The sequence below is a fragment of the Dermacentor silvarum genome, chromosome 7 (genome assembly GCF_013339745.2).
Source record: "Dermacentor silvarum isolate Dsil-2018 chromosome 7, BIME_Dsil_1.4, whole genome shotgun sequence".
In the NCBI taxonomy this organism is placed as follows: Eukaryota; Metazoa; Arthropoda; class Arachnida; order Ixodida; family Ixodidae; genus Dermacentor; species Dermacentor silvarum.
In genome coordinates this window covers 72,807,355-72,816,675 of record NC_051160.1, presented here as the reverse complement: position 1 = coordinate 72,816,675, position 9,321 = coordinate 72,807,355, and positions in this window count along the sequence as shown.

Genomic DNA, 9,321 nt, shown 5'->3' with positions numbered 1-9,321 from the left:
CCCCTGTGAAACTATAGATCAGACTCCTTTACAAACTCTAGAATCTCACTAGCAATCCTGAGTTATTGTTCCCTTGCCAGGCTATTGAGCATTATCTTTGTATTCTGCATATTAATATTCAACCCGACTCTTACACTTTCTCGATTAAGGTCCTCAATCATTTGTTGTAATTCGTCTCCATTGTTGCTGAACCGGACAATGTCATCGCGAAACCGAAGGTTGCTCAGATATTCCCCGTTTATCCTCACTCCTAAGCCTTGCCAGTCAAAGAGCTTGAATACTTCTAAGCATGCAGTGAATAGCATGGGAGAGATTGTGTCTCCTTGCCTGACCCTTTTCTTGATAGGTAATTTTCTACTTTTCTTGTGGACAATCAATGTAGCTGTGGAATCTGTAGATATTTGCCAAGATATATTCACCTATGCATCCTGTACTCCTCCGTTGCTTAATGCCGCTATGACTGCTGGTATCTCTACTGAATCAAATGATTTTTCATAATCTATGAAAGCCATATGGAGAGGTTGATTGTATTCCGCAGATTTTTCTATTACCTGATTGGTGACTTGGATATGATCCATCGTAGAATATCCCTTCCTGGAGTCAGCCTCTACTCTTCGTTGACTGTAATCAAGTGTTGCCCGGATTCTACTGGATATTATCTTCGTGAATATTTTATATAATACTGAAAGCAAGCTAGTGGATCTATAATTTTTTACGTCTCTCTTCTAGTGAATAAGTAAAATTTTGCCGTTCTTCCAGCTCTCTCTGCCACACTTGAAGGCCTAAGGCATTGCGTATAAAGGGCCGCAAGCTTTTCAAGCATACCTCCTCCATCTTTGAATAAATCAAGTGTTAATCCATCTTCTCCAGCAGCTTTTCCCCTGGTCATGTCTTGCAAGGCCCTTTTAACTTCATCGCTAGTTATAGAAGGAGCTTCTGTAGCCTGTTCATCAGTACTTCGAATGAAAGTAGCTTGGCTGCTCGGGGTAATGTAAAGGTCGGTAAAGAATTCTTCCGCTGCGTTTACTATGTCATCGAAATTGCTGATGACATTACCCTGCTTATCTTTCAGTGCATACATCCTGCCTTGTCCTATTCCAAGTTTTCTTCTGACTGATTTCGTGCTGCGTCCATATTTTACGGCTTCTTCAATCTTTGCCACGTTATAATTTCGAATATCCCTTACTTTCTTATTGTTGATCAGTTTTGACAGTTAAGCGAATTCTATCTGAGCTCTTGAGCTGAGCAGGCTTTGTTGTTTCTTTTTAGGTCCTTTGTTACTTGGGAGAGCTTACCTACTGGTTGCCTTGGTGTCTTACCTACCACTTCAATTGCTGCTTCTGAGATCATCCTAGTTGTTTCTCTCCGTCGTCGTGTGTATACACGACAGCGAAGAGAAAAAAGCATACATAGAAGAAAAAGTGAACACTGCGATCACACTCATGGCTGCATAGGACTAGCAGGGTCCTTTAATAATTTTCATCATGAAAGAAAGCACTGAACGACCATGGTGCAAGTGTCAACCACTGTAGCAAATCAGCGCGACCATGGTCTCACAATCTTCGATCCGGAAAACACTTCAGAGTTCAGCCTGGTCAACGTGCTCGACAGAGACATGCGTTCGAGGATGCATTGTTGACTGCTAAATGTCAACGTCTTGCCAAAGCCGCATGACATCAGTGCCGCAAGTCCTGGTGGCAATCCACTCCCTCAACGCTGTTCTGTTGTACTCGGAGAGGAAATTCTTATAGCCCCCAACAGAACCGTCACGTATGAATTCGTGCCTTGGTGGCTAGTGCCTGACAAATTCCAGTAATTTATTTAATTCCGGTGTTATACAGGCATTCCTGCTCACCCTTTGTTTCACGACAAACTCGATGTTTCCTCTGACGTAGCTTTTAAAAGCGGCCGCATGCGTTCTTTTGTAGACAAGTCCACGATGCCCTGCAAGAAACCTGGGTCAGTGGAGATACCTCGACCGTACACCGGTCCTAAGAATTGAGCCACTCTTTTCACTTGTATCTTGGTGTCAGCGTGGAGTTGTTCGTAGGTCAAGAACAGCACATTACTCTCGTTTCTCCTGGAATACCATGGAAGAAGGCTGTTTGCCAGGTAGCATCCGTTGTTACCTTCTCCAGCGACAAAGAGTTTAACGAACTCGTCGAGCTCTATAAGGTCTTCTTCGCTGGCCGTCAGCGTTCTGATATGGTGGTAAGCTGATACGCACACGTCATACGGGTTCCTGGCGACATAGATATACTTCGCTCGTGTGGAAAACTTCAGCTTGTGGAAGGGCAGATGACTCTTGATGGTGCCCGGTCTGGGCATGTCGTATACGGCGTCTGCACCATACAGCTCTAAGAAAGGTGACTCTGTGAGCAGTCCTGCGAGGCTGCTCGGCGGCTCACCGTCGTGAAGGATGCTGTACGTCATATACTGGACCCAAGTGGTACCGCACTTTGGGTAGGCGACTATGAAAACGTCTCCTGCGCGTGGCTCGTACGCCAGTGCCGATGCAACTGCATCATCCGGGAAAAAAGCCGGAACAGTCACCCCTTGCACGGTCTTGAAGTATCCCATCAGCAGAAGCCTAGACGCAAGCAGACTGGGTACAAAGAGAGCAGAATTTAAGGACATGTTAGACACTGAGTTCTGAAACAGACGCTTTTAGTGCTTAGTGCGCACAAATATGCATCATTAGGAAGTTGGAGGACGTTCCTGGCATCATCTCTGCGAAGTGGCGCACGTACACTGTTCACGAATCATGACGCTAAGTCGATGGCAGAATAAGAAAATTATTCAACAAACCGCAAGCTATAACGGATAACTGGGCATGAAAAATAATACGTCAACATACGCTTTAACAGATGGTCGAGCCTGCTTTTAAGACTTGCGTTGACTTTACGGAAGTGACATGCGCCAACATTTACGTCACTCCTTCAGAGCAAGATTGTACAGGAAGCAAAAACTCGGTCGCTTACCTTTTCCGCGCTAGAAAACACAGCCGTGGACTTTGTCTCGTTGTTACTATTTAACAAATTAGATCCTCGAACGGAGCTTGTCGTTGCGCCGACAACTAACAGCTACGCTGTACGGAAGAAATGCCAGCAACTGAACAAGCTGCCACTATCGTGTTGCAGTTCTCAGTGGTTGCAAATATGCCTCGAGATAAGAGACCGGTTAGACAGACGTAATACCACCCACAACGTGCATTTATGTTCTCCGAAGGCCGAACCGTAGTCAAGGTAACTTGCAACATCAGCCAGTCGTTAAGTAAAGATAAAGCAAACTAGGCCAAGGAAGTTGCGGAATGAGCAACGAAAACAACTCGGTTACTGACTGCCAAAGTTTTGCGAGAGCGTGCGCACGCTCAATTTAGCGACAAAAAAAGCGCTGTAGACTGCTGTAGGAGGAGGAGGACGCAACTTTATTTTGTTATACTGGCTTAGTGAGGGCTGGCGACTAGGCGATGCCTTACAGCCACCTCCTCGGTTCTTTTGATGGTCCGAAGTTGAACCTGCAGGTATCGCTTCAGGTATCGTTCATGAGTATTGCTTCCCACGCTTCAGGCGAGGGAGTGGCAAGGAAGTCTGGGGGGTGATCTTCCCTGCAGTCCCAGAGAATGTGATTTAAAGAGGCTATGGACCCACATAATGAGCAGTGTGGGCCTATCAAGTCAGGGTAAAAGTGTGTCTATATTTGTGGGTTGGGGAAGGAGTGCGTTTGGAGTCGGCGCCAGGTGACTTCTTGTCCCTTGGTGAGCTTGGAATGTGGTAGGTGTTTTGTCCGTCTTACGAGGCGGTAGTGCTGTGCAATATCGTGGTATGTTGTCAGTGGCTCGCTGAACAGGTCCCCCGGCTCAGAGATTGGACCCACCGCTCGGCTGACGAATCCTCGAGCACACTGGTGGGCCGCCTCGTTCCCCGGGTTCCCTGCGTGAGCCGGGACCCATATCAATTCAATTGGGGTGGGTTCTTCTTCACTGTCTTCTTGTTTGGGGGAGAGTAGGGGGAGCAGTATTCGTAGCGTGGCTTTGGTCACGATTCCACATGCAAAGTTGGATATGGCGGTTTTTGAGTCACTGATTATAGCAGTAAACCCGGCCGCTGCAGCGAGGGCAATGGCCACCTCTTCTGCTTCCGCCGGGTTGAGGGCACGGACAGAACCGGCCGTACTTATTGGTGTTGCTCGGGGCGCAGATTGGTTGTTGTCGTTGTTGTTGTTGATCTTGGGAAGAGTAATTACGCTGATTGCGTACGTGGTATTTGAGCAGCGTCGACGTAAGCTGCTTCGGAGTTGGACGCATGGGTTTTGTGCAGGGCTTGAGCTCTTGCTTTTCGTCTGCCGTCGTGATGACCTGCCAGCACGTTTTTTGGCAGCGGCTTGATGATGAATCTCTTTCGGATGTCGGGGGGAATGTGGCAGGATTTTTGTGCGTTGGGGATACTCAGTGCTCGATACGGTCCAGGATCCAACGGCCCCATTGCTGTTTTGTTGCTTCCCTGTAGTCAGTGAATGTGTGCCGTGCGGTGCGCTTCTAGAAGCTCTTCCATGGTATTGTGTAACCCCAGGTTTAGGAGGTGCTCGGTAGGGGCGGTACGGATGAGCCCCAGCACCGCCTTGTACACTTTGCGAATCAGGCGGTCCAGTTGTGCTCTTTCGGTTTGGAGTAGATGTAAGTAGGGAAGAGCGTAGGTGAGCCTTGAGATGACAAAGGCGTGGATGATTTCGAGTAGCTCCTTCTCTTTCATACCTTTCTTGCGTGCCCTCATTCGGGTGATTAGATGGACCGTCTGATTCACCGCTATGCTGAGACGATCAATGGTGATGTTGTTGTGGTGATTCTTTTGTACAAAAAAGGCCCAGGACCCTTTTGTGATCCATGTGTAGTGGTGCCGTGGGTAGTGGGGTCTTTATTCTACGCCGGTCTTGGGTCGGAGTATTAGTATCTCCGATTTGCTCTGCGAGCACTCTAAACCGGCGTCAGTTACGTGCTGGACGACGGTGTCGGCTGCCTTCTGCAGGGTCTCTTCGACTTGTCCGTCGGATCTCGTGGTCGTCCAGAGCGTAATGTCGTCGGAGGAGAGATTGTGTCGCAGGCCGGGTATCATATCGAGTTTGGATGGTAGCGACTTCATTGCGAGGTTAAATAGGAAAGGTGATAGAACGGCTCCTTGAGGTGTGCCGCGATTTCCAAGATTGGTCGGTTAGGAGAGTAGATTGCCCACCGAGAGTTCGACCATATGGTTGGATAGAAAAGCACATATGTAATTGTACGTGCATTCTCTCGTTTGCAACTCGGCCAATGCTGTTTACTATGGCAGTGTGCTTCACATTATCAATAGCCTTGTGAAGGTCTAAGCCGAGTAAGGCTTTGGTGCTTGTACCACTCTCTGGTCGTAAGATATGATGGTGCAGTTCGGTGCATCCTGGGTGGATAGATGAGCTCGGAAGCCTAGCAAAGTAGGGAACAAGTAGGTTGTGCTCTTCCGTGTAGTTTTGTAGACGGCAGAGCACAAAGTGTTCCATTAGCTTTCCCAAGCAAGATGTCAGGGATATGACCTCCATTTCCTTCTCTGTTTTTTTTGCAATCTCTGTTATTTGCTCTTAATTTATTTTTAGAAATTCTGATGCTATTGGTTCAAGTTTTGAGTTAGTATCTCTCCCAAGCTTTAATGTTGAACTTCTGTGATCTCTACCCAGGTTATTTTTTCCATGTTCGTTCCATTTATTCTGATATTAAGGCGTAGTCGATGTATGACTGCCTGTTTCCGCACAGCCATTTTACCTGTCCATAACACTCATTCTCACTGTTAACTACTCTGAGGTTCTGTTTGTGACAGAGATCCAGCCCTAGAGAACCATTGTGATCAGTATATTCATCTAAGTCCTCCATGTACACATTCATATCTCCTACTAATTTTACCTGGCCTCATTATTAACTCGCCTAATGCAATCAATGAATTCTTCATTTTTCTCTCTCCAAGATGCCATCTCAAAACCCCTGTGATGCCAGTGCCACCTATCGGTGAAGTCGGGAGATACCGGGACTATGGCATTTATCCTCTTAGATCGGGGGATTTAGTAGGCTATGGGAAACAGAGTGCACTGCTTGTCTGTTTCGCCGTAGATCGGAGGATATGTAAAGTACAAATACAACGCTCTCCTGGTTGACACTGCGCTGTCTCTCGCACTTTCCGGATGCACACGCAGACAGAATCACTTAGCTGCACAGTGTATGCGAACTTTAAAGCGTCATCGAATGGCGTTACACACGTAAACTACGCTATCGCGCTATACTAAAACTCTCGTTCTGCAAAGGTCGTTTTCACCTTAATCCCACTGTTACGCTATTGTTAAACTAAAAGTGTCTATTATCCACAGAGCAATGGATTGGCCGAGTGCATCGTTCGAACCATAAAGAACGGTTTTCAAATTTTTAACACGAAAGTGTTTTATGCCGGGGTCCACCAAGACTTCACTGACGTATTTCCGTCACGGAAATACGTCACAGAACATAATACAAAGAAATAAACCAGAAGAAAAAGTTCCACAAACATGCAAAATTTGGAAATCGAACCCACGACCTCTCGGTCCGCGACGATAGATCGCCGAGCGTTTAACCCATTGCGCCACAAACGCATTTGCAGAGAACTGCACAGACGCGCCTTATATCTAACACTCCTCCGTGTACCCGCGCTCTTGCTCGGGGTGGTGCCGCCGCCTACGAGCAGAAAAGAGAAGTACTGCATTATGACACTAACGCGCACCGACAGTGAACGCTTCGGTGGTCTCAGCACTACGACGCCTCGATGCCAGCATTCGAAGGGACGCTGGCATCAAGAAGCACTACCAACGCCACTTAGGTGGCGTTCACCGTACTCAGCACAGCGGAGCGTGGCCTCCGCAATTAGCTCTGAAAATGTTTCTGAAGTTGATCGCGGAGGCTGCAATTACGACGCGCTGTACGCGCTGATTTGACTCGGTGACGATTCAGTTACGTGCTTTGTCTTGCGCGTTGTATTAGTGTGTCAGTTACGTGCTTCGTCTTTCGCGTTGTGCTAGCGTGTGCAGCGTAGTGCAGCTTCCATATGCACGACGGTTGCTCATGGTCATCGACGTTGGTAGTCGTGATGGAGGAGACGTGCCACCAGGCGTCAGCGTGGGTGCATCAACGCCTAAGGGCGCTTTAGCCACAAAACACCAATAGACATTATATATCAATGTGCAATAAACATTACACTACTTCTGTGAAGACACGTTTCACTTTCGTGTTCTATACCGATTCCTATATAAGAGGGATCAACCACATTTTTTTCTTCTTTGTGGGGTTTTACGCGCCAAAACCAGTTCTGGTTGTGAGGCACGCCGTAGTGGAGGGCTCCGGAATAATTTTGACCACCTGGGGTCAGCACACGGGCGTTTTTGCATTTCATCTCCATCGAAATGCGGCCGCCGCGGGCGGGATTCGATCCAGTTAAAAAAGATGGTGGGAGTGGTCCTCACGAATGCCCTGGCTCCAATTTTCTGCGAGTACAGGGAGAGAGAGAAACAAAGGAGGAAAGGTACAGAGGTTAACCAAGGACGTTCCCGGTTGGCTACCCTACACTTGAGGAGGGGGAAAGGGGAAGGATAAGGAGAGAAAAAAACTAATAGAGTCAGTCATTCGCAGCGTCATTCACAAACGTTCGTACAGTTCAGTATCCTTCCCGAAGTCCAGAAGGGCTTTTGTGGCCTTTTGCAAGCAAAAAAATGCAAGTCCATGGTCCAAGGATCTTTTCTTCCGATAGTGCTCTGTTATCTATCTGGTTGATTTTAGCTTGTAAAGTACGTCGTTCAGTGCTAAAGGATGGACAGTGACACAGAAGGTGCTCTGGAGTCTCCTCAAAACCACACAAAATACAGGCCGCACTGTGGGCTATTCCTATTAGGAATTAATAGGTATTGGTAAATGCGAAGCTCAATCACATGCGACACGGTAAAGTTGTTTCGCGACGACAGAGTCCAGGTGGCAGGTGAAGTCGCACGTTAGAGTCGAGAGAGTGCAAGGGTGAGTTGGTGAAACCCGTATAATTCCGTCGTAGAAGTGTGATATGGCAAGCAAGTGATTGAAGTTGCCGCGCAGCATCTGTTCTTGAGAGTGATATAGGAGCCCGCTGATGTTTCTGAAGAGCCCAACGCGCAGCTTCATCTGCGCTGTCCTTGCCGACAATTCCGCAATGGCTCGGCCGCCAATGAATTACAACGTCGTGTCTATTCTCGAGCGTGTGAAGATAAGCTTGCCTTATTTTTTACACCAGCTGCTCGTGTAAGCCATAACGTTGGGCAAGCTGCAGAGTGTTTAGGGCTGCTTTAGAATTGGAATAAATGGTGCAACGATTTGGTGGCTGCTGCAGCTTAATTGAATGCACCTTGAAGAGTCGCAAGTTCTCCTCCTGTAAACGTGGTATTGTGCGAATATTTAAATTTCAAGGAGGCGGCGTTCCATGGAACGATTACTCCGGTAGAGCTGTTATAATTGGTGGAACCGTCCGTGTAAATGTGTATGTGGTCAAAATAAGATTCGTTGAGGCGAAGCAGAGACAACTGCTTCAGGGCTAGCGGCGACAAGCCTGCTTTCATTGCAATCCCGGGAACTGAGAGCACAGGTGAACAATGCCGATGGTGGGCGTTTCGCAGACTTGAAGCCAGATGGTATGGAGTCATGGTGTCTCGTCACAATACTGCAGAATGTAGAGTCTGGTCTTCGCACTGGCAAATCGACTAAATGATGGGCTGATAGCCACCAAAGCCATCGGATGTGCGCTCTTCAAGTATCACGGACGATATGAGTGGTGATCCGATGCTTCTGCGCAATGACCATTGTTGCAGCTATCGAAGAACCTCTCGGGAGGCCGGACATGTCCGAAGTGCTTGTGCCTGTACGCTCTTCAGTGCAAGGAGGTTATTCTTACATGTGCCAGTACAGAAACACGCCACAGCCTTTGGGGCAGTCTACCTGCCCCAAATTACAAGCTGCGGTACAAGCTGCGGAGAAGTCTAGATATGTATTTTCCAGTGAGGAACCAGAGAGCGCATCCGCACCAATCTGCTAGAGATTGGTGCCCCCTGGAGATTCACCGCGAGTGACACTGTGTACGCTTGCAACTACGGGGTCGGCCACAAGTGGACACCGGGAAAAGTCAAGTCCACCTTCGGTGCCCGGCTGCGGACTGTTGAGACCGGAGAAGGTGTGGTTCGCCGCCACAAGGCCAAGTGTGCAAGCATCCTGCCGAGACATCCGTGACCACACCAGCCGAACGTCTCGAAGACCCGATGCCC